Source organism: Cryptomeria japonica, chromosome 10 (genome assembly GCF_030272615.1).
Source record: "Cryptomeria japonica chromosome 10, Sugi_1.0, whole genome shotgun sequence".
NCBI lineage: Eukaryota > Viridiplantae > Streptophyta > Pinopsida > Cupressales > Cupressaceae > Cryptomeria > Cryptomeria japonica.
Genome location: NC_081414.1, coordinates 157,641,080 through 157,647,678, shown reverse-complemented (window position 1 = coordinate 157,647,678; position 6,599 = coordinate 157,641,080).

Genomic DNA, 6,599 nt, shown 5'->3' with positions numbered 1-6,599 from the left:
CCCACCTACTCTAATGAGAGATGAACTTGTTAGGTCCTGGAGATAACTGAGAGGGGGGGGGGTGAATCAGTTGTCTAATAAATTCAAACCAAAAACCATTTAACCAACTTAATGCTTAATACCAGTAAACCAGTTAAGTATGCCGGTAGACAGTGTTAATAGTAAATTGCTATACCGGTAAAGATTAATGCATGAAACATAAACATAAAGTCATCCACAACACATAACACCAATATTTGTATGTGGAAACCCTGTAAGGGGAAAAACCATGGTGGGAAACCTTACCCACAATCAAATGATACTACTGTAGATAGTAAGTGTACATAAATGGGGTCTGCACATGCAGAAAGGCCAACAGCCTAGAGCTCACTGCTCAATCACAAAATGGGAGTCACACTGACTATAGTTGGAAGGTTAAATCCAATAAGAATGTACTTCACAAAATAACATCTTCATATGCTGGATTCAGTATCGGTGTAATGTTGATATGCTTCTACAAAAACCTAGCTTCACCTTCAAATAATGTCTTCGTGTATACCTCTGCTTAATCTCGCATATAACTTCTCACAAACCTTTTTCGCATTCCACATTCGATCTTACAAATAAGATCTTACATTTATACCATAACCTAAGACCAATTTTAGTAGGTCGGCTCTACAAGATATTACAAACAACATTTTACAAACAATATAATATCCGATGCAATAACCAATTGAACATGTCGGCTTAATGCATTTACAATAATAATAAATCATCTCCATAGCATGCCATGCTGATCTGGAAAAGATAAACCTGCCAGTGTAACCCTAGACCTATTTGTCGGTAAAAGCAAATATGCAAATATGAATATACCAATGATTAATTCTTCAAAAAAAAGTGTCCACACAATGTCTTCGATATTACCAAGTGTCTTCCATATCATTCCAAGTGCCGGTGAACATTATATCCTGCTAGTGAACCATATACCAGTAACTTTGCAATAGTTACTTGCTTACCGGTGAATGTTGCTGGATCTCCAAAGTGCTAGTGTTGTAGTAGGTGTTGACATCAATGACAAAACCATACCAAAATACCAACAATCTCCCCCTTTGGCATTGATGGCAACACAAGATGGAAAAACCATCAAAGTGCCAAAACAAAAATGTCAAATACCAGAAACAAACAATCTCTCCTAAACAACAATCTCTCCACCTGGGAGCAACATGTGTTTATCCAAAGATTTATTTTCAATACCAATCTTTCTATCAATCTTTCCTCAAAGATGATGTGTATTTCCATAGATATCTCTCCCCCTTTGACATCAAATGCCAAAGTTCATATACAAAATACCAATCAATTCAATATACCAACTACTCCCCCTGAGAAGTAGCTTCCTCATTAAAGACCAGAGTAAAAGATTTGTCTTTCAATTCTATCGGTTGATGACAATCATCAATTGTCTAAGTTTCTACCAATGGTGGTATGACTCCAAGCTGATCTCTAAGATATTCAAAAGTCTCCTTAGGCAAAGGTTTTGTGAAAATATCTGCAAGCTGTTCTTTAGTATTCACATAAACCAGTTTTATCTCCTTTTCTTCAACTTTTTCCCTTAGAAAATTTAATTTGATAAAAACATGTTTAGTTTTAGAGTGTAATACCGGATTCTTAGATATATCAATTGCTGCAGTGTTATCACAATATATAGTAATAGGTTCCTTGCATTTTACCTTTATGTCTTTCAACATTTGCTTAAGCCATAGTACCTATGTACAGTTAGTTGCTGCTGCAACATATTCTGATTCTACTGTTGATAAAGATGTACAACTCTGTTTCTTACTCAACCAAGAAACTAATCTCTTTCCAAGAAAGAATGCTCCTCTAGTGGTGCTTTTTCTATCATCCACATCTCCTGCCCAATTTGCATCTATGTATGCACATAGATCAAAATTTTCATTTCTAGGATACCATAATCCAAGATTTGTAGTGCCTTGTAAGTACCGAAAAATCCTTTTTACTGCTGATTCATGATTTTCCCTAGGATTACTTTGAAATCTAGAAACAATACATACTGCATTCATAATATCAGGCCTGGTTTGTGTCAAATACAGTAAACCTCCTATCATAGATTTGTATCTAGTTGGATTAACAGCTGTAGATTCATCCCTTTGAGATAATTTGTCATTTTTAGTCATAGGTGTGCTTACCAGTTTAGAGTTCACCCCAAATTTCTTTAGTAATTCTTTCAAGTACTTGGATTGACTCAAAAATATACCTTTATTAGTCTGTGAAATCTGCAATCCTAAAAAGAATTTTATTTCTCCAATCATAGAAATTTCAAATTCTTGCTGCATTTTAATAGAAAATTCCTTACATAATCCATCTTCTCCTCCAAAGATTATATCATCAACGAATACTTCTATAATCAAGATGTCATCATTAGTTACTTTGTAATATAAATTGTTGTCTGCATTTCCTTTAGTAAAACCAATCTTTAAAAGATACTTATCCAACCTTGCATACCAAGCTCTTGGGGCTTGTTTTAATCCATACAGAGCTTTTCTTAACCTGCAAACCATTTCATTGTCATCTGTCAAAGAAAATCCATCAGGTTGTTCAATATAGACTTCCTCTTCAAGATCTCCATTCAAGAATGAACATTTAATATCCATTTGATAAACTTTGTAGTTCTTATGAGCTGAAAAAGCCAAGAATAATATGACTGCCTCAATTCTAGCTACCGGTGAAAAGGTTTCATTGTAATCAACTCCTTTCTGAGAATATCCCTTACACACTAGTCTTGCTTTATTTCTGACAACCTTACCATCTTCATTAAGTTTGTTTCTAAATACCTATTTGATTCCAATTACATTTTTATCTTTAGGTCGGGGAACTAATGTCCAAGTATTATTTTTCTCAATTTGTCCTGATTCTTCTTCCATAGTTTTAATCCAAAATTTATCTTGACATGCCTCATTGATAGATGATGGTTCAATTTGAAAAATAAGACATACCTCTTCATTTCCCAATCTTCCTCTTGTCATAACTCCTTTAAATTTGTTTCCAATTATCTGATCTTCAGAATGATTCAATCTTACATATCAGGGTGTCTTAGTTTGTTGTTGTTCTTCAATTACTATGGAATCCTCTGATGGTACTGGGGTAACTGGATCTTCATTTTGTACCAGTGGATTTAGTGTAGGTTCATTTATCACAATTTCTATTGCCAGTTCAGAGTCTATATACCTTGAAGTTCCTCTAAATTGTTCATCAATCTTTACATTTGTACTCTCAATAATTTTCTGCAATCTCTTATTAAAACATCTATATGCCTTGCTCTTAGATGAATAACCAAGAAATATTCCTTCATCACTTCTAGGATCAAATTTGCCAATATACTCATCTCTTCTAATATAACATTTACTTCCAAAAATTCTGAAATACTTAAGAGTAGGAGTATTACCAAACCATAGTTCATGAGGGGTCTTACCGGTTTCACCTTTGATGTGAACTTTGTTGAATGTATAGACAACAGTGCTAACTACTTCTCTCCAATACACATGTGGTAAATTTGCTTTAGATAACATACTTCTTGCTGTATCCAAGATAGTTCTATTTTTCCTTTCAACAACTCCATTCTGCTGTGGTGTCCGAGGTGCTGATAATTGTCTTCTGATTCCATTCACTTTACAAAATGTATTAAAGTCCTTAGATGTGAATTCTCCTCCTTGATTCGATCTTAAACATTTGATTTTCTTACCGGTTTCATTTTCAACCATTGCTTTGAATAGTTTGAACTTTCCAAGTGCTTCTAATTTTTCCTTGAGAAAAGTAACCCAACACATTCTAGAATAATCATCAATAATTAGCATGAAATATCTATCACCTTGTAAGCTTTTAGTTCTAGTTGGACCACATAAATCAGTGTGAATTAAATCAAGAGCATTATTTGATTTTTCTGGAATACTTTTGAAACTAGCTCTAACTTGTTTTCCAAATTGACATTCCTTACAAATTGTATTCTGAGGTTTCACAATTTTAGGTAGATCTCTAACTGCCTTGGAAGTACTGATTTTTACCATGCAATCAAAATTTACATGACATAGTCTCTTGTGCCATAACCAACTTTCATCTATATGTGCAATCAAGCATGTCTTTTCACTGTTAATCAAATGAAAGATATTACCTCTAGTCTGATTACTGGTTGCAATTTCCAAACCAATTCTATTCATGATTTTGCATTTTCCATTTTTAAATTGTAACTGAAATCCCTTCTCAACTAATTGATCAACACTTAAAATATTATGCTTTAATCCTTCAACATAGTAGACATTGTCAGTGTTATGCTTACCATCAAGAGATATTGGACCCTTACCTTTGATTGAACATGCTTTGTCATTTCCAAATCTTACTAAACCTTCATTGTATTCTTGAAAGTTCAAGAATTTACATTTGTCTCATGTCATATGATGTGAGCATCTTGAGTCAATGATCCATTCATCCTTTACTTCAACTTTAGCTGTTAGGGCTTGTTCTACCAGTTGATCAGTTGGTACTGGTTGATCTTCTGTTATAGCAACAAAAATCCATCCATTGTCTGCTGGATCCTCATTAGAATCATCAGTCAGACCTTCATCAGCAATGTAACATGATTTGTCTTTGTTCTTCTTAAATCTGTATCTCTGATATTCAGGATTAGGCTAGTATGTTCTTCTAGCTTCTTCTCTTAGTCTAGCATGTCTATCAGGGCATCTCGAAGCCATATGACCAATCTTATTGTAGTTGAAACATTTAAAGGGTGCTTTACCTTCATACTTACTTCCAACTGGACCTTTTGGAATTTTCCTTGCAAATAGTGCTTCAAGTTCTTCAAGCTCTTCATTCTCCTTCCTAGTTTCTTCAAGTTCTCTTGCATAAAAGGATTTCTAGTCTGATTTGTCAAATGATGGAGCAGATGATGTTGATGCTTTAAAGGCCAAATTTGTCTTTGTAGTAGCAACAGGACCAAATTCCTCAATTTCAAAGGCTTAAATTTTTCCAATCAATGTATCCCTAGTTATTGATGTATTAGACATTGTTCTCAACTCATTTATAGCAGTAACCTTCATTTTATATGCCGGTGGCAATCCTCTTAAGATTTTTGAAACAATTTCATCCTCACTTAAGGTTCCTCCACAACATTTAATACCCAAAACAATTTCATTTACTCTTTCCATAAAAGCAGAAATCCTTTCATCTTCTTCCATTTTTCAGATGTTCATACCTGACTCGGAAGCTTTCAAGTTTTGCAATTTTGACTGTGGAATCTCCTTCATTCAGTGTTTCCAAATGATCCCAAATAGCTTTAGTAGCAGACCTATCTGATAATCCCATGATTTGTTGATCTGATAATGCACTCAGAAGTGCTTCTCTTGCTTTGCAATCATTCTCCTCATCTTTAGCTAAGGTAGTTGGAGTAGTCTGACCAGCTACAACAGTAGTATAACCATTCTTTGTAACTTCCCAGATGTCTTTACCAATGCAATTCAAATGTGTCTCCATCCTGATCTTCCAAATCCCATAGTTGGTTCCATCAAGTTTAGGACTGTTCTTCCTGAAATAATTAGTAGACATTAGATCTCCTCAAGTTGTTAAACTTCTGCAAAAGAGGACTGGGCTCAGATACCAATTGTTAGGTCCCGGAGACAACTGAGAGTGGGGGGGGGGGCATGAATCAGTTGTCTAATGAAATCAAACCAAAAACCATTTAACCAACTTAATGCTTAATACCTGTAAACTAGTTAAGTATGCCGGTAGACAGTGTTAACAGTAAATTGCTATACCGGTAAAGATGAATGCATGAAACATAAACATAAAGTCATCCACAACACATAACACCAATATTTGTATGTGGAAACCTTGTAAGGGGAAAAACCATGGTGGGAAACCTTACCCACAATAAGATGATACTATTGCAGATAGTAAGTGTACATAAATGGGGTCTATACATGCAGAAAGGCCAACAACCTAGAGCTCATTGGTCAATCACAAAATGAGAGTCACACTGACTACAGTTGGAAGGTTAAATCCAATAAGAATGTACTGCACAAAATAGCATCTTCATATGTTGGATTCAGTACTGGTGTAATGTTGATATGCTTCTACAAAAACCTAGCTTCACCTTCAATTGATGTCTTCATGTATACCTTTTCTTAATCTCGTATATACCTTCTCACAAACCTTTTTCGCATTCCACATTCGAACTTACAAATAAGATCTTACATTTATACCATAACCTAAGACCAATTTTAGTAGGTCGGCTCTACAAGATATTACAAACAACATTTTACAAACAATATAATATCCGATGCAATAACCGATTGAACATGTCGGCTTAATGCATTTACAATAATAATAAATCATCTCCATAGCGTGCCATGCTGATCTGGAAAGATAAACCTGCCGGTGTAACCCTAGACCTATTTGTCGATAAAAGCAAATATGCAAATATGAATATACCAATGATTAATTCTTCAAAATGAAGTGTCCACATGATGTCTTTGACATTACCAAGTGTCTTCCATATCATTCCAAGTGCCGGTGAACCATATACCAGTAACTGTGCAATAGTTACTTGCTTATCG